This window comes from Triturus cristatus, chromosome 6 (genome assembly GCF_964204655.1).
Source record: "Triturus cristatus chromosome 6, aTriCri1.1, whole genome shotgun sequence".
Lineage (NCBI taxonomy): Eukaryota > Metazoa > Chordata > Amphibia > Caudata > Salamandridae > Triturus > Triturus cristatus.
The window spans coordinates 1,208,071,864-1,208,090,483 of record NC_140589.1 but is presented as its reverse complement, the minus strand read 5'-3'; the positions used below and the strand labels follow the sequence as shown (position 1 = coordinate 1,208,090,483).

General features: G+C 46.1%; 1 long non-coding RNA gene across 1 annotated transcript in view; it reads left to right on the top strand.

The window, feature by feature from the left end:
* Positions 1-253: 253 nt before the first annotated feature.
* The window catches only part of LOC146821174 (uncharacterized), a 99,668-nt gene continuing 81,301 nt past the window's right edge, over positions 254-18,620 (top strand). The window contains exon 1 of the long non-coding RNA XR_014962674.1: positions 254-384. This is a non-coding gene — a long non-coding RNA (uncharacterized LOC146821174). The remainder of the gene's footprint in view (positions 385-18,620) is intronic.

The following is an 18,620-nucleotide window of genomic DNA, read 5'->3' as shown; positions in this document are numbered from 1 at the left end:
GCGTGTGAGGAGGAGGTGAGGCATCCCCGAGACGACAGAGGGACTGTGTGGCCCAGGGGCGTAACACAGGCCCCTGCAGCCTCCCTGTTGGGGGGGCACCACGGCCCAGGGACCCCCTTCGCGGCCGCGCAGCCAGCACTTATTTTTACGCTCACGGTAGATACCTCACTGCGGCCCCTTTAGTAAATTAAATGGAGCGCGACGCGCAATCTGCGCAGAGGTACCCATTGTCATGCGCAATTGCGAGCAAATAAAAAGAGCTTGTGAGGAGGAGGTGAGGCATCCCCGAGACGACAGAGGGACTGTGCGGTCACCGGCCGTAATTTAGTTATTGCCTGCCTTGCCCTGTCGCGCCTGCAACAGAAGCTGCAGGCCAGGCATCAGGTGAGTGTCGGAGGAGAGAGTGAGGGGTCTTAAGTCATGGAGCGTTACTCATAGGGTAAAGCTGAAAATCTGTATGGAGTATTCAAGATAACAGTCATTCGCAGCAAGCGGACCATGGCATTGATTGTTATCACTAAATGTTATCATCTTAATGTTATGGACTGTGATTAAAATAAATAACCTCTTGATAGCAGTCACTTGAAGTGTTTGCTCGGAAAAATCTGCGACCTTTTAACATCCACAACTGGTCTCAGTGATTGGTGAAATGCGGTTAATGACTGAGAGTGGCATGAGTGCTCGGGTTATTTTGATTTTATGTTTCACGTTTGCCTTGTTTGTGCTGTTTTTAGGTCTCGCCTGACCCAGCACATGCGCTGGGCTGGCGAGACATTTTGTGAGGGCTCCAAAAAGTGCTACCAGGCCAGCCTAGAGCTACAGTGCATGTGCGCGGGCGCGCGCGCCGCGTTTGACCGCGATTACTTTCACTTTCGCGGCCGCTTTGATGTTCTCCGTGAGGCTTCAATAGATTGAAGCAGTTAAAACAAGCATTGGCATAGCCAATAGGTCTCGCTTTTGGGACCTTATAAGTGTTTAGTTATGCAACTGTTGCATGGCTAAACACTTATAAGGTCCCAAAGGTGAGACCTATTGGCTATGCCAATGCTTGTTGCCCTTGGAAAGTGTCCAGTACCCTTGGCCCTTGCATGTGTCTGTTCTGGGTTGAAAGCTCTCGGTAAAGGCCTACCAGGGCTTCAACTACCAAACGCTTATTATTGTAAATCTTGTTTAGCTTACATTTTTATTTAGTACTGCGCATCTGCTCAAACGAAACCGCATTCTTTTTATTCCTATTAGTAAACGATGCTGTAATTGTTGCCTGTTCTCTAAGTGGCCCTGCGGCGAGAAGGAGTTGCTTGGAAAGAGTTGCTGTGGGAGGAAAAGAATCCCACAGTTTAAACAAATGCGCCCATAACATTTTACATTGTATCTATGCCCCTCAAACACAAAAGACCCAACTAAGTTGATTGGAAAGCCACGTTGCCTATGTGTAGAAGTCGGTTATGTAGTGGAATTTTTTTTAATTGGCACGGTACAGTAAATGTAATCTTCAGTGGGCTTTCCGAATGCATACAAATGTTTTGAAGGTTTCCATACTCATTTTAACTATCATATGTGTGCTGCTTGCTTCTTATGCTGTTAACAGTAGGGCATTTTATATTTGTCCTCAATGTTCAGTATATGTAAAGAACGCACCAGAGTAGATGAAGGAAGTGCCCACAATGTATTGTAATGGTTTGTTGTCTGCTTTCGATCACAATAACGTGCAGGCGGGGACGGGGCTTTTCTTAGTTCAGACTCCTGCTGGGCCCATTACAAAGGTCCAATCTGAGGGGTCATCAGACTTCCTTTTGTTGGAGTCTCCTGGCTGGCAGCAGTCAGGAGCCTCACACCTAGAGGCAAATTCAGCAGAGGGGAAACAAAGGCTCACACCTTGTTAGCACTTCACACACACTTAAAAGAGGCAGCTTTTCACTTTGTTCTGGCCCTGTTTAGGAGATATGCATGCACTGTAATAAGTAAGAGTGTCAGATGTGTTGGTCTTTCCCAGTATTTACATAAAATAAATAGCATTCATATAGTGCTTACTACCCCTGAGGAGGCGTTGTAATAATTTAAATATCACTATTTTTTCTTGTAAAGCACTATGGGTAGAATAAGTTTACACTGACAAAAGGCAACACTATTTTATGTGTAGCTTACAAAAGTGCAAATCTTCTGCCTAAATCAGGAGGGATTTCCTGTATACTGGAAATATGCTTTAATGTACTCATGCTAGACATGTTAAACATATATGTGAGGGCTTAAGATCTGATGTCACTTCTTATGATGCCACGTCCTGTGCTGTCACGCGCCGTGATGTCACACGCCATGATGTCACACGCCATGATGTCACTTCTTTTTTAGGTCGAGGGACCGTCCGGTCTGCCGAAGGCAGAACCGGAAGTCCGGAGATCTTATGATGCTTAGAGTGGCTATTTAGCCCGCCTCTCTTTTTGGCTCTCCTCCAATGGCTGGCTTCCTAAACGGAGGCCAGCCATTGGAGGAGAGAGCCGTCCCTCCAAATAGGCTCCGTCTTTTTCAGATTCGGGGGCGTGTTCCGTGCTCTTCTTTCCAATTTTTAGCCACGCCCTTTTTAGGTCTCGGCTCGAAGGCTGCGCTTGCGCAGTCTCGCTCCGAGATTTAATGTTTTGGAGAAGAGGGGCTTGAACCCGCCCCTCTTCTCTCCTCTTCTCCATTGGCTGGCCTCTTAAAAGCTGGCCAGCCATTGGAGAAGAGTCTTTGTCTCGCAAAACCAGCCCCGTCCTTTTCGGATTCGGGGGCGTGTTTTTTCGCTACTTTTCGCTGGGCGTGTTTTTCTCTCCTCCAGCCAATGGCAGAAGGAGAGAAAAGAAAAACACGCCCCCGAATCCGAAACCGCCGCTGCGTTTCTCCGAAGCATTTCTGCTTCGCCTCGGAGAAAGGCGGCGGTGTTCATGGCTCTCGCTGCCCTATCCTCGCAACCTGGAGCTTGTGGTGAGGTGTGCTCTGATGTTTACGTTTCCAATTCAGGTCACAAACCATAACACGTTTAAATCCTGGTTTCTCCACTTGACACCAACCGTGTGATCTTGCGCAAACCACTTTAACTCCCGGTGCAAAGTTCCAGATTCCTCGGGAACGGTCTAAGCTCCAATATTAAGCCTTATCTTGGAAGACTGCATCTGCCTGCACTGGAGCCGCACTGTTGGGGTCCCCCGTACCCCAGGATGTCCTCGGTGCTGGCAGAGCTGCAGAAAGGAGGTCCAAGGGTCCGTCCCTGCCGCGCCGCTCCTTATGCGCCCTTGGCTCCTCTGTGCACTGCACCCTCAGCTGCAGCGGGTGGAGAACGAAGGATCCGCTGAAGAGTGGGCGCGGTGCCCTGGCACCCCCGGGTCCGCACGGGTCCAGCTGGGAGTGCGAGGTGAGTGTGTGGGGTGCCACAGGTGCACTCTTCTTCCCCTGCAGTTAGCCTTGCGGAGCTCTCAGCTATGGCACAGTACCGGTGCTTGACACGGATCCTCCCCCCTACCTTTAAGTACAGTGCATCCGACCTATCCAATTACAGCACAATTTCCACCCCCCGCAGCCCCTCCCGGCCCCTTGTGCGCTCTATTGTTAGCTAACAAGCTTCTGATGCAATTTAAGAGCCGCCAGACTCTGCCAGGCCGGGAGGATGTGCCTAGTTCATGAGGCGCTGCGGTGGCGAACCTTCAAGTCTTGGCACCTCCCACAGTGCCCTCGTGTGATGGGCAAGGCGCTATAGGTCACCCCTCTAAAGGCAGCTCAGTGTGTTGGGACCCTACTTCAAAGAGTACAGTTAAACCCAGGCTGTCATGATTGGGCAGATATAGGCCGCAATCCTTACGAGGTCGATATATTTACAGCCATATGTGAAACTCAACCTGTTATCCTTCGGAGATCTATATAATCAGGGCCACTTGAATTATGCGATTCTGCAGCCGCAGCGTTTTCCACATAATTATAGATTTGCCCCATTTGCCACTTGATCCATTCACTGCTGTATCTGCAGATTGTAACCAAACAATGCGTCTAGCTGAATCGCATCAAACGTTACTAAATATGTGGCGACCCCTGTTTCCGCACAATAGAATGCCACCCACAAAGGTTGACTGGTTATCCATCCTTCAGTTGTTTATGACCGTATTTGGTTGTTAAACTGGTACCAATGAGGTCAAATCTTTGGCCAGAAAGTGTTAGCAAGTATAAAAAAACCACAAAATAATGAAGCAATACTATAAAAAAGTGCCTCATTATACTGCATAGTTGCCTTTTTTACCTCCTAGTTTGGTCCTCCCTTTCTGCGTCATTCGAGTGGCCTAGGAGATAATAAATATCATAATTCAAATTAGGCATGTCATCTTTCCGAGATCGATAAAAATAGTCCTGCAGGTGACACAGCCTTTAGTCCTTCTGAGGCTGCTAATGTGAAGGATATTCTACTCACTCCCTCCACTGTTCAACAGCAATCTAGATGATACCATGAAAGGGGCGGGGGAGGGGGGAAATAAATGCTCTATAATTGTATTATCTTAGCTTTTATTTGTCTCGAGGATTGTATTCACAATGTTAGCATACACTATACATTGGTTCTTTTCTCTCCGGCAGATCTAGCATCTTTGAGCTTACCCCTTTACTGCACCTCCTTTCAGCACGGAAGTTGGCAGACATAGTGATTGTGGTGCGGCTGTGGTGGGAAGGGAACGTTTGGGAGTACTTGTGAGGGGGGAGATTAAAGTTAACAACCTCTGACTGTTCGGGCCAACTCGTTCTGCTTACATGATGAGTGTGAGCTCAGATGCATTATGGGTCGTGTAGTTTCCTTGGTCCTTGCGAGGGTAGTTAATCCTACCCAGATTGTATTTTTGTTACAGGTTTGGATTTATAATTCTCCTGTAAGAATGAGTTAAAAGTAGGGCTACAAGTCTTAGAAGGCACGGCGAAAAACATGAACTCGGCGAGCTGCTCACGCATGGATCAGGTCACACGAGAACTTAAACAAATTTGCCTTCAAAGTCTCCTAAGTGGTCGAGGTCAAGAGGCAGGTCAGTGGGTCCTATAATTCAAACAGAGGACGTAGACTTAGGGCTAGAGCAGCCGACTTTGGAGCTGACACACAGGGTTCGAGTGTCGGCCTTGGTTCAGCATCCTGTGATATCTTATTCTTCCCGTGTTTATAAAAAATGAATGTGTCTTGTGTAAGGTAACTGGTGGTCATTTAAAGCGCTCCAATACCTTCAGGTAGAGGTTGCGCTATATCAACCTGCAAAAAAATAAACAATGGATTTAGGAAGAGAAGGGGGCCGCAGAGGTGGGTGTTCATAGCTCTTTGACTTAACAGCCTGTAAGCACTTTGTGAATATACACATCGTTAGTTTAAACAAGCGCGTCGCCTCGCGCTACAAGTGATACACATATAGCACCTTTCTGACAAACATCTCATTTTTTATAGCACTACTCACACTCAGGTCTGTGATCTGCATGGTACACGTTCTTTGTAGCAGGCACATTAACACTCTGCACTTTGTGGGTGGCAGGAGTGCTCATGTGAGTGCACGGTGAGCGATGCAACAGTGTATCTCTGGACATTATATGGTACTTCCCGTGTTTTGAAACATGAGTGAAAACTCACAGAGTTGAATATGGACTTTGATTTTTTTAAGCACATGGCTATGCTAATACAGAATTGTCAACCATGTTGAAAATAATGAGTTGTTGTTAAATGTATATTTTTTGTAGACAACAGTGTTTATAATGTGAGGGCACATACGTCTCTTACTGCTCCCAATATTGATGTTAATTGTTCACTGAATGTGCAATATTCATTTCCTTTTTTGAAGATCAGGGATTCATCTTCACAATAACCTCTCTGTGGAAAAAAGGATGTGTCCATCACTCTGCATAACCAACTCCTTAATATAGTATGCTTTACTCCCTTCTAAAATTCTATTGCAGTCATCGTCAAAAGAGAAAGGAAGGTGATCGGAATTTTACTTTTCCCTTTAACAACTAACAACGTTATCATCTCTAGCTTTTCTCTGAATTTCCTAAAACACTTTAATATAGACTTGCTCAGACGGAGAGCTGTTATATGGGAATGGAGTGTATTGGAAAAAAGATGTGTGCACATATTTTAAAAGCAAGCTTACATCTAACTACTATTTGTTTGAAATCGTTTGAAATCATTTCCCCCTTGAGCAGATTTGGATGCTTCTAACTAAAATGTACATGCCTTTGCTTTTCTAAGTTGGGAACCAACGCGAGGGTTCTGAAAGACATCTGTTCAAATTATGTAGGTGCGTGCATTTTGGTGCCCCTTTGCCTGTGGGACTGTCTCTGGCCACCCTGTTACTTGCCCACCATTTTGTGATGGGCTGCTATCTTCCCTCACACTTCCTTTCTTGAGCAGTAAATTCTCATCTCTAGTTCCATGCCAGGGCCCAGGCCTTATTCTAAGTGCTCTGCCACGTGTCATGTTTGTCGAGCCATATCCTTGGGATTACTTTCCAGGGCCTCCTTTACTTTCCCCAGGTCACAATTGCTGCCTCTTAAGCTGCCAGTGCTGGATGGGAAATTGTTGCAACCATTAAAGGCAGAGGCCATCCAGAGATGTTTTAAGGCATGGACAAAACGGGCTCCGGCACCTTTATGCACAAATAAAAGGGGCATTGTTTGACTGGACGGGCTTGATGTTTATGCTGCTAAACTGTATTGTTTTACCAGGCACTTTGAAATATTTATGCCTTCATGTACAAACAAAAGGGGAATTAGTTTTACTAAATAGGTTTGATTTTGGTATGCTGCTGCTTGCTGTACTTGTTATTGATTTACCAGTCACTTTGAAATATTTGCACCTTTGTGCACAAACCAAAAGGGCATATGTTGACTAAAGCGGTTTGATTTTTGTATGCTGCTTCCTGTTGCACTTGTTACTGTTTTGCCAGTCAATTTGAAATGTTTGAGCCATCAAAAAGGGAATCATTAGTCTAAATCTTGTATTTAGCATTGTTTATACTACAGAAATTATAAATTCAAACAGACGAACATCTGTATCAATGTTCTGAAGCATCCAAACAGTTTTCATCCTCAGCCTCGTTTGCCTGTCTGTTTTGTCCAGCTTACTAATAAAGACATGATGGTAGAAATTGAAATTGCTTCATCAGTTCACGTTATTATCATGCACGGACCTAAACAGTCGCTTGGGTGTGGCATTTTGATAATTTACTAGTCTATTTCTCTTGGAATTTGCAAGATACTGAGTTATATCTTGTGTAATTCTCATGTATACTGTCAGTCGAGTCTATGAAATTGCAGGTTTGGGTTTGTCTTTCAAAGTTTCAAGTTATTGTTCATCAATGTAAAGTCTAATTCCGATCCTTCATAGTTGTTCTTTGTTCTTCAGGCAGTTCCTGAGACAATAGGATCTCTCCTTGGCATTGTTCTGATTGCTGCCCCAGTTAAATAATCTGCTCATGACAGTATTGTTACAAATGGCGTAGCTTATATGTTGTGGGTTTCGCACTTTCTCATTAGAACTTTGAGTCAAGACAATATAGAAGCATTTCATTAAATGTGGGAGGTTTCAAATCAAAATATACCAAATTTTTGGGTGGTGGGGCAAAGTGATAGGTGGTTTGCCGGGCCACGGGGGGAGGGGGGGCCCTCCGTGTGCTTTGCCCCCTCAAGTTTCGTTGCACCACTGGAGAGAGGAGGAGCATAGATCCAACAACCATGTATGAGAAACAATTAGAGCGAATAAGAACACACAATGCCTCAAAACATTAGGCAAGCCTAATCATGTGAGTTTCAGAACGTCCTAATCCATTAAGTTCCAAGAATGAAAACGCACTAAAAGTGTAATGAAACAGGAAGACAAATGCACCTAAAAGAAGGCTGAGGTGCATAGGTAAATAACAGACTGAAACAACTTACTGAAATAAGACTAGTCACGGCACAAAGCTTTTAGCTGTCAGGTCGCCAGAATATGGGTGCACTTTAAAAAATGTTCAGAGATGTAAATCACTGGGGAGTAAGTGAAACAGTGGAGAGAAGTGACTAACACTCTCCAAATGTTTGGTGAGCGGTAAACATTGCACACAGACTTCTCCATTTAACATAAAATCTGTCCCCCTACATTCAATACTACAACAGCTAAGATATGGTAAATACCCTCTCAGGGTAATCAAAGATGGAAAAAATTAAACCAAGGTTGCTAACAACTTGATGTCAAAGTCTGTTAGGTGCCCCAATGCTGCGCAAACCTCCAAGTTTCTATGACTAACAGAAGGGTGAGATGCCCAGTAACTATACACTGCTGGAAAATTGTACCAAAGCCAAATACTTAGGCAGGATGTGCCTTTAGTAAAGAGAAACTTGCAGAAAAAAATAGAAAGAAAAAATAAAGTGCTATATATTGCCGGGCTAGTCAATGGCAGTAAAATTCCAGATGCAACACTGGTAGACTAGAACCTATAACTAGGCCAGGCATGTTACTAAAACTGTTACTAAAAGCATTATGTCCCAGTTAGAACCATAGTGCCCAACCACTTACCTCTGTGCATTCTACTTGCGAAAACTCCACACCAACAGACGTGGGTATGACGAGAAAATAGTAGGTGGGTTTAGACTGCCATTTGTAGTACTCATGATTGGTTGACCCAGAGAGATCCCACCTGTGATTTTAAGAAGACGGCTCAGACCTTGAAAAAATGCATCAGCCATTTTTAATGGTCATAAGGCCAATCAAAAAAGGCAAAAAACAGTTGGTTCAGAAATCGTGTGCCCCAAAACCTAGAACACCATTTCGAAAACAGTTGTTGTCAAAAGTAAATTCCCTAAAAATTATACTGAATAATTCTACGACGTTAATTAAAAACATAGTATAATAGAGTATAAATGGATTCCCATATTCAACATGGTCCGAACGACAGCCATTACAAAGCAATATCATGCTCTTATTTACTTTGGCGAAACGGTTCAGGGCATCTTGTAACGTAGTTAAAGATAGTCAAACAAATCCACACCATGCAGCTCTACACAGTGTGAGAGTAAATGTCCAAGCCTAAGAAAATAAAGGCGGCCATTTCAAAACGTCAGAATATCATGATTGAGTACAGAGAAACGTTAAGAAAACCGCTCAGCTTGACCACGCAAGTGACTTACCAAAAAACACACTCCTCAAGCACTGATGTTGTCCAACGCATAATTTTAATGGTTAATCGTGACGATTAGTTGCTTGAGACAGGTATTCATTTACATGCTGTAATGTGCCAAAATAAATTAGAGACCAAACTGGAGTGTAATAACAAAAATAAAACACACGTCAAAATGTGCGTTAGTTGTATCTTAGAAACATCATTCCGTCGGACTGATGTGCCTGCTTTACTCTGAAAAATACGGATCCTATTGAATCTAGCATCAGAGTCGTGGCACATGCTCTAACTCCTTGAAAAATTAAAAACAAAATATGAACAATGAAGCTGGCATGGTGCTGAACAAACAAAAGCAGCTCGTGCTGATCAAACAAAGGTCGCCTGGGCTCAAAAAGCATATCATTATAAAAAGTGTTTTTGCACACTCTACCTTACATCTGCAAGCACGCGATTAAATAAAAAAGCAAAACCTGCCAAGTTCCGCGAAGCCCAAGCGAAGAAGTGGCGCTGCGAGTTGCGTGTTTGCGCTGCTTGTCGTACACGACTACAAGGTGCGAAGAATGGTCTGGCGCATCACTTTAACCGTCCCACCAAGCCGAAAGAAACCAAAAGCCTTATAGGGTGCGATGTGCTCGCTACTCACCTTAAACACAGTTACAACAACAGTTCACACGAACTACAGCCGAGACGCAGCTCAGCGACCACCAAAATGATGCCCGGGAGATGTGTGTGCAGGCGCGCGCGCTAAATAATCACAAATCTATAACCGAAAGGGAGTCAGGAATGCAGCCTGCCCTCGCCGCTGTTGTTTAAACACGACGTGCGGCCTAGTGGTGCGCGCGCAGGTCAAAAGCAGACATGGCAGGAGCCACAAGACGTGCGGCTGAGTGGTGCACTTAATGACCTGTGAAAGACAGATGGCGGCTGCGTGCGTGCACGCTCGCGTGAACGCAAGCGCTAGACCAGCCAAAGTGTGGGGTTGCACTTTGAAAACTCACCTACTAAATGTCTCAGAGCAGCGCATGCGCTGGCTCAGCGAGACCTAAAAAACAGGGGGACAGCCAGAGGACATTATGGGACCTGCCGACAGTCAAGGTACACTATCCATGCAGAACTTGTAATGTGTGCCCGCTCACAGTGCATACCAAAACACTCCAATTGCAGAACCAAGAGTGGACACAAAGGAGACACACCAATTGTAATAAAAAACATTGTGTCTACATGGTGAAATGTCCTTGTAACCTACTATACATAAGGATGACCTCTAGAGCTGTAAGAACAAGGGTGAATGAGCACAGGAGCAACATCCGGTACAGTAGGAACACCACCAAAATGAGCAGGCACTACATTGAAAAAGAACATACACCAGACCAAGTCAATTGGACCGTCATCGAGTCCAATCCCCTTTGGACAACAAAGACTCTTTTCCAAAAAGAGAAAAGATGGGTCCATCGCCTCCAAACGAACGCCCAGGGTCTTAACAATGAAATACCTTGGATTGAGGTACTATAGAAACCAAACTCTTGACATCGACCCCACCAGTGCAACACTACAGAGATGACTATGTTAGCACACCTCTCAACTCTTAAGAACAATATGAAAATATCCAAGGTGCACCATCCAATGCAAAATGAGGCACCAACTGTATAAACTGACAAAGAGCTCACTGATGTGCCATAAATAACACCAATAAATACAGTAACCTTTTTATTGTTATTCATTAGCCCACCAGGGATACTTTACTTACCAACATCTATCGTAAGAATCCACTCCAAAATGGCAACCGAGACATTTCCCATGCGAGCAGCACCAAAATAAAATAAAATATGCATATAACTTTATGCACAATACAAGTATTGCCTCTCTTTGAGAAATATCACCATGCCAGCGATACATAAAAGCTAAAAGCACACAACTATTGAACACCCCGAGAATATTCCTCGTACGAGCTTAATATAGAGTATACCGCTCTAAGATGGCACCTATAGCAACAACAAAAACTTGCCAATCAATCCAGTGATTAAACAATTAACGCCCCACCCGGAAGCAGGCTACTCCTATAAAAAGAGACATGGCTTTCACTTCTCCACCGGTGGAGACAGCGAGAGGCACACAGGTGAGACTGCCCAGATGCGCCGAGAGAATCGTGAGTAACTAAGATGTAAGATTGGTCCAGGACAGATCCTGCACATGGCTGCATTCCCTCGCTTAATTTGAAAAACCAGCTGTGGATTATACCATAGAGCCTTAGGAAGCCCTCCAAAATTTCACATGTGGTTTTCTGTTTTCTTATTCATTACAGCTCTCAAGTGACCCTCACTGATCTCATGGGATCTTACCCAACCTACTAAGGGGTGAGATATATTATCTATGTATTTGTGCATATAAACACAGCGTCTGGAGGTTAGCCATCAATGGTGGGGCCCAACGGTATTAATTACCTAGATTTAAAAGGTTCACAAGCCTACTGGATAATAGAACCTTTTTCCTTTTGAATTTTGGTTTTATTTATACGATTCACGTCTACTTGAAAAAATCAGGGCATGTTTACAAATAAAAATACTGATACAGAGAACAATCCTGACACCATACTCTCAGCACTAATCATTGAGCTTATGTGTCTGTCTGTCTGTCACTTAGCTATAACTTCTCTTTTAATAATTTCTAGAATGACCACAGCACCTTTAGGCTCACGTTTATATAACGCGACCGTTAGTAGTAATGATTACGCTACAAACTACAATCACCTGGCCCTCCAATGGAGAACCCAGGCCTTAGCAAATCTTCCATTGGTATAGATTAGGCCTGGGCAGTAAATTTCATTCCGCTCACGGAATTTGCGATATTTTGACATTTTCGCGTTCCGCGGCGAGCGCGAAAATGTCAAAACTTTCGCAACCTCTCGCGAAACGGAAGTATTTTTCTTTTTCGCGCTTTAAAAATGCATTCTCGCGTGCGGTCGCGACTTACCGGGTCCCTGCGTTCACCGACAAGTTTTCTTATCCGTTCGCGCACGCCACAAGATGTTGGATTGTTGATAGCCGGTCGCGCTATCCCGCGAGAGTTTGCGATCGCGAAGACGTCATTGCGATCGCGAGCAGGAAATAAGCATCGCGAGCAAGATGGCCACGCCCATTAGCGACCGCATGGGCAAGTTGGAGATATATTTTCTCGCGAGCACGCAAAAACACAGCACGAACGGTCGAGAAAAGAAATCTCCGCATCTTCGCGAAAGTTTCGCATGCTCGCGGAGATTTTGCGCAATTTCCCGATAATTTGCGAAAGTCAATTTCACAAACTCCGCCCACCCTTAGTATAGATACCCTAATGGTAAACTATATTTGTTTCTTGACTCATGTCGTTTAAGAATTTCTACTCCCTTCATTTATCTGGGGGCACCGAGATTTTCGGGCCCCTGTAGATACAACTTTCTCACCCGGTTCAGACGAAGCACCCTGAGACCATTAAATCGCGAAACATGTTGACCAGAACATATGCCCACTACGGACATATAGTTACCCAGCTACCAAGGGGCATAATACCCCTTAAAGCAGCACCATACACTTTGTTTTAATAATGACAGAGGGATCACCTTATTAGAAATTAATCACTCTCCCTCCAGCCATTTTTAAATACACTTTCTAGGACTTCATTGCCACTTACACCCACGCACAAATATGGCTTCATCAAAAGATATCCGAAAAAGAGACCCTTCGGTGGATCCTTAGAGCATTACAGCGCCGGCCGACGAGGAGCAAAAGCCCAATGATGAAGCATGACATGCTTCGGGGTGTGTGAGGGCATCAAGATGAGGACACACTGCCCCCCACAATTAGATTAGCACACAACAAGAGTACCTCTTACTTCCTTTCTTTTTCTCTCTCTACTTAGGAACGATGACTCCCTTTTGGTATAAGTTTGACTTCTGGAGCACGGTTCACCGGACCTTTTGAATACCTCCTAGAGTCCCCCTCTTCTGATAAATAGGCCAGAAATTAAACTCATCAAGGGGGTTGACACGAGACATGTCATCTCATTTCTTAAAGAGGTTTTTTGACGAGAAGGACTACCTGGGGTCTTGCTAACAGATAATGGAGTCCAATTGGTCTCCAATGACATGGAAGGGTTTTTACAAAGTTGTTCCATCAAACACAAAAACAAATTCCTTATATCATCCCGAGACGAGTGTTATGGTGGAACGCTTTAACCGTGTCTTAAAAGAAACCATTGCCATGGCCTAACAGAATAAGTTAGATTGGAATGAAGAAATAAACAGTCCAACAGTTTCTGATGGTCAGTGGAAGTTCAAGGAGGCTGAAAGAATTGATGCACGTAAGTTAACTTTTGACTCTAGAAAAGCTGTCAAGGTTACTCCCGTGAAAGTTGGTGAATGGGTTTTGATCAGAGCTCCTTTTGGTAGAAAGATGTCCAGTTTGTTTCAGAGACCGCATAAAGTCATTAAACTGTTAACCAATGCCATAAAAACTGAAGATTCATGCATATGGAATCTCAATAGAGTGCTTGTTATTAAGAACAATGTGTTAGTATATAATGGGGTATATTCACAAGAACGTGTACTAAACATCACCAAAAAATGTTAACGCAACTTTACACATCGCACCCTATCACTGGAAAATAACCCTGTGTCAACGTGGAACTCACAACAAGGCGGCCCCATGCAATAGTTTGCCAAAACCGTGGCCAATGCCCGTGATACAACCATCTCGACGGAGATAAAAACACAAACCCCAAAGTGAAAAAACCTGCGATGGGCCAAAGTGCGATGAGGAAATCAGCGATATGTAGCGCCAGGCAACACACACCTGGCACTCTGGAAAAATTACCATAATAGTAGAAAAAACTCCCAAACACAAACTGACCAACACCCAAGCACCATGGAGGCAGCCAGAGCAGGCACAGAAGACGAGCGCAAACCCACAAGCATCCCGGACGACCAGCCCGGGACCTCGGGGACAGGGAAGGGCAAGGACAAGAAGAAGAGGAAGACGAAGTTCAGTCCGCAGATGAACAGGATCATAGTCACGGAGGTGATGGAACACCATCAACAACTGTTCATCACCTCCAAAGTGTCATTGGGCAGCAAAACTGGAATATGACAGGACATCGTGGACAAGGTGAATGCCGTCGGAGAGCACAAGAGGATAATGGATGAGTTCAAGAGACGATGGAATGACATCAAGCAAAAGACCAAGGAGAAACTGGCAGCCAACCAGAAGGCAGCAATGCAGACTGGAGCTGGTGGCCCAGTGCCACAGCTGGAGATAGATGACATGGAGGAGCTGGTGTCAACAGTCATCAGTGTGGATACTGTGGCCGGAGTCTGCTCAACAGGACACAACACAACCGCAACAGGGTGAGTGACCACCAGGTACTGGGGGGACAGGTGGAGATGGCCACAATGGCACACATGCACAATCAAGCAGAGCACAGTGCACACCCTCAAGACTCTGGGTCATCGCCCAGATCTATAGACTGTCACAATGTACAATGCCATGCTGTGCGAATGTCAACATGTACTATGCGGCTACATACATGTGGACACATTGCAATACACCATCTCCCCTTCACATTGCAGGGCCACCGTCAACACCCCCTGCAGAGCAGTCCCAGCCACTCTTCACTGATGACGAGGAGGACAACCCCAACATCAACGCACAAGCCCTCCTTGACATCATTGACATCATCCGTGACTCAGCAGGCAGAAAGGATGGTAGCCATGGCAGCACATAGCAAAATGTAGCTGGGATCTACCCTCACACCATCCACATCTCCGCCCCCTGGTGTGCCATTGCCTCACAGTGTGGCAGACGTATCCACTCCGGCACCTGATGTGTCAGTGGCACACAGTGCTTCAGCCGGTACTGCAACACCCACAGGTGGGACAGAGCACACAGATGTGGATGTGGATGATGGGTTTCTGATCAGGAGGCCCAAGCATTCACTTCTGACACCTGGCCTGTTTCTGCTTGGTGCCGCACATCGCCCCATGACCTTCCACTAACCCCGATACACTCAGATGCACTCACCTCAGACAGTGACATGGACTGCCATATCCTGTTTGATGACCAATGACACGGCGACCAGACTGCAGACTGTACCCTTCCTCTTCCGCAGTACTTGTCATCCCCGGATGGACTCTGGCTGGCCCTCCACGGGCCCATATTGTGAGGTGTGCTTGGCATTGTCCTGTACCGCTTCAGCTGCAAAACTGCACTGGATGTGCAATAAACATCCAGTATCGCACTGCTGTGTAATGTCTTTCATCATTCATGTATGAATGTGTGGATGAATGTAGGGACAGTGATTTCCCTTGCGTCAATGATGCTCATCCTGTGAGATGCCAGTCAGAGGGTTCTACATTGCATATTGTGGTCCGGGTGCCATGGACACTACAACAGGGACACAGACATCAGTCCCTTCCATGTTCGGACATGGACTGAACCAAGCCCAGAGCCCACGAGTAATTGTTGCAAGCCCTGCGCTGGTCCGGCATACGGCAGGCCAGATCACTCCACTTACGCTCCAAGGGGGGGCCCTCATTGCTACCGGTCGCAGGCGTACTCGCTGGTGGTGTGCAGGTCACTGGTCTAGTTGTTAGCATGCCACAGCCACTCCCTGAGGGCAGGTTTGCACACACACACCACACCCACCCGGCACAGGTGTCACAGGCCATGTGACTCCACCAACATAAGGGGCTGACGACGTCACATTCCCCTTTGCCGGTGGTGACTGGATGACGGACGCTTCACGGTTCTCAATCATAAAGGGCCCATGAGTTGTTATGCACAGGGTTAGCGGCACCCGAGGCCTTGCGGCTGTCACCGGCCTACCACCATATGGTGCTGACTGGGGTTGCACAGGGTTAGTGGCACCCGAAGCTTTGCGGCTGGCACTGGCACCCCACCACGGGATGGTGACTTTGGGTGCACTGAGGTAGGGGCACCTTAAGTGCTAAGCGGATGTGCAGCCTGCGATGATGCCCCGGCCCGGCGGTCCGGACAGCTCAGGTTTTGTGTGCTCTGCTGGACCGCAGTGTAGGCCAGAGCCAGCGCGGGCCTACCGCCACGTGGCGTCGCTTCCAGGATCACAGAGTTAGTGGCACCTATTGAGCCGAGCGGGTGTGCAGCCTGCGATGAGGCCGGGTGCACTGGTATGTCCTCTGCCATGGAGTAATCAAGACCCAGCACCAAACGTGAGACATGGTGGCCTGTGGAGCAGGGCTGCATGATGTGGAGGGTGCCATGTCCGCTGGCCCCGGGCTTGTGGCTTGCAGTAGCACGTGGTGGGACCTCTTGTCTGCACGCCGGTGGCGGAAGGTGAGCAGTGAGGCCTGGGTGTGCATGGGCGGGCATGCTCCGATAAGTGGCGGGAGGGGCTGGGGTGCCTCTGCCTGGGTGTTCATGGGCGGGCAGGCGATGTTGTCTTATGTAATTGTGTGTACTGTGCCAATCATGTATCTGGACTCTGTTTCAGATGACGGGTCTGTCTCAGATGTGTGACCTAGTGAACTGCAATGGTTGGAGACACACCGGTGGCAGCAGTTGAGCAGTGTGGCCTGGGTGTTCAGGGGCGGCACTCTCTCTCTCTCTCTCCCTCTCTTCTTCTCTCTCTCTCTCTCTTTCCCTCGCTTCTTCTCTCTCTCCCCCTCTCGTCTTCTCTCTCTCCCCCTCTCTTTTTCTCTCTCTCTGCCCCTCTCTTCTTCTCTCTCTCTGCCCCTCTCTTCTTCTCTCTCTCTCGCTTTCTCCCCTCTCTTCGTCTCTCTCTCTCTCCGCTTTATTCTTCTCTCTCTCTCTCTCTCTCTTCCTCTCTCTCTCCTTCGCGCTCTCTCTGTCCTTTGATGTGCGCAGGACACACCTTCTCATCATGATTTTTGTCTTGCAGGCTGTGACCTACGGATTGTCCCGAGGGGAGCCGCCATGTGTCTTCATTTCAGTTCCGTGTTCATTTTAATAAAGTTTCATTTGTTGTTTCGAAAGTGAATGTGTGATGCTCATTTTTGTGACGACATATGCATGTCACCAGTTGTGATTGTGCGACATCATGCGGATTATTTTGTACATGTTTAGGTGTAGCTGATGTGGCATCTCTTTGGTCGGGGGGGTTCTGGGGAGGGGGTGTCTTGGGGGTGGTGCAGCGGGTGTTGTTGCCCTTTCGACCCTCTAGGCTGCATGTTCAGTTGCCCGGGTGCATCTGTTGTTCTTCAGGTGTGGCTCTGGGCTAGTCTCCCTTTTGTGGTGCAGGCTGTGGTCCGACTTTGCAGCAGGTCAGAGCAGGTGTTATTTTCCTGCTGCTAACGCGCCTTATCGCCTGTTTTGTGTTCTTATCGCAGGTCATTGTGAATGTTGTGGAGTGGTGTTGTCGCGGCTTTTGGCACGGGAACGCCTACTCTGCATCTCATTACCGATAGTTGCAGGGGTCATCTGTGGCGATGTTTTTTGCAGCTGCTATCGTGGGTAAACTGGTGCTGTGGGATGTTAACACCAGCTTGTGATTGGAGCGATAAGTTTATTGCTACTTTGGCTGAGATAAAGTGCAGTTGACTCGCCGATAGATCCTTGTGAATATGTCCCAATGAGTGTAATGGTCAATCCTCGGACTCAACCTCATCATGTCCAACAATTTCAGCTCCACGCGAAGGAAGCAAAAATGTGACACCAGAAAGAGAAAAAAAGGTTGGCCAGACAACCCTCAAGATTCAAAGACTGTGTCATGGAGCAATCGTGGTGATGAGACCCCATCTTTATTAACTTATTTAACTTTATTTTCTTGTTTTTGTAATTTGTATTTTTAGTATAAAGATGGAAGGTGTGTAGTGATGTGCTTTATTTCCCTGTATCCTCGTGGGCATTACACACTGTGTATTCTTTTGAGTAACACCTTGGTGATGGAACCTGGTGCTCTCAGATTGGTGTGGAGATGAGTTGAGCTTACACAGCCGGCTGGATGGATGGGACCTTTGTACTTGGAATAAACATACTCCTTATCCTACTCTAGATCTTCTTTTATTCATGATAACATGATTTAACAGTGATCATGGACCGACAAGATGGTCCCTCACCATCAAACCCTAAAATTACAAGGATTCACCATATTGAATTGAGTAGAACTATTCAGCTCCTGTTGAGGCTTGGGACTGTCCAAGTATCTATTAGAATGTTTATTGATTAGATCAGCTGTATGTTTGTTTTAAAAATGCAATTAAGTTACGTAAAAAAAAAAGAAAAAATCAAAAGTATAGCTTCCAACGGCCCCATGTGATAATGGTGGCTTTTTGCTCCTGGTTTGCAATACACTGCACTAAGCATGCAGGGAGATTTCAAAGTATAAATGCAGGAACAGGTATACAAGACAGACGCTTACATCTGGCGGCTGAAAAGTCAAGGCTATAAAAACCACACAAACAATGGGGTGATTGGTCTGCAGAACCGGGTATTAGAATTAATTACTTTGTTGTGTGTAACTGCC